Source organism: Monodon monoceros, unplaced genomic scaffold, assembly GCF_005190385.1.
Source record: "Monodon monoceros isolate NGI ecotype Baffin Bay Population unplaced genomic scaffold, NGI_Narwhal_1 Super_Scaffold_13, whole genome shotgun sequence".
NCBI classification, from domain to species: domain Eukaryota; kingdom Metazoa; phylum Chordata; class Mammalia; order Artiodactyla; family Monodontidae; genus Monodon; species Monodon monoceros.
This window is the reverse complement of record NW_021703769.1, coordinates 42,988,752-42,989,825: the sequence shown is the minus strand read 5'-3', so window position 1 is coordinate 42,989,825 and position 1,074 is coordinate 42,988,752.

The following is a 1,074-nucleotide window of genomic DNA, read 5'->3' as shown; positions in this document are numbered from 1 at the left end:
AATCACGTGCTCATGCTCTGCTTCTAGGGAACTGACCTCAGATGATTCTAAAACACTTTACCGGAAGACGTCCCTTCATCATGACAGTGAAATGCATGCAAGTACATAAGGTGCACATTATTACTGCAGATGAGGTAATTTTCCCAAACTCCTGCAACTAGCAAGTGTCAGGGCTGGAACTTGCATTCAGCTCACCACGTGACTTACAGCCTCCGTTTTCACCATTAGGTCTTTAGTGTGGAAGCTGGTTATGCATCAAAATGGGTCCTATTTTCAAGTATCCATTGCTCACCACTCCTTCTAATATTAACAGAAAAATTAAAATGATGCTGCTGCGTGTAAACCTGAGAACAGTCCAGCCCTCAAATAATTCAAGTGTGCTGAGCGCAGAAGGCAAAGTTGAGACTTTCATCCACCCCTGGAGGTCAGGTCCACAAAGCAGGTGCTTGTTCATTAACACACGTGCAGATGGGACCAAGACGCCATCTGTGCAGCTGGGGAGTTTCCACCCATAAAACACTGATGTCTTTGGCCAACTCAGAACGATCGGAAACCAGAGTGCTAAGGGCTCCGGTCTTTTCTTTTCCTCTCAGGTGTTGGAGCCCAAGCACATTTATTAACCTTCAGACCCAGCGCGGCCGTGCCGAGTGTCTCCAGAGCAGCACTCTGCACTGGCCCATGCCCCAGAGATGGCTGTGCAGCTCTGTTCCTCACAAACACTTATCTGCAAGTGGGCCTTGCCTCAGCCGATGTCGGGATGGGGCCAAGGATGCTGCATCCCTACCCGCTCTCCTGGTGATACTGGTGTGGCTTAAGTGGAAGCATCACTGATCTGGAGGAGAGCTTTGATATTTAAAATAGGCTTCACCTGAGCTAAGAATCTTGAATTTTAGTTTAGTTTAGTTTATTAGCATTTAATGAATTTTATTTCATTTGATCAGATAAAATCATAGGCTGTCAGAGCTGGAAGACGTCCTAGAAAACATCCTGTCAAGTCCATATATATATATATATATATATATATATATATATATATATATATATATATATATATATATATATATATATATATAT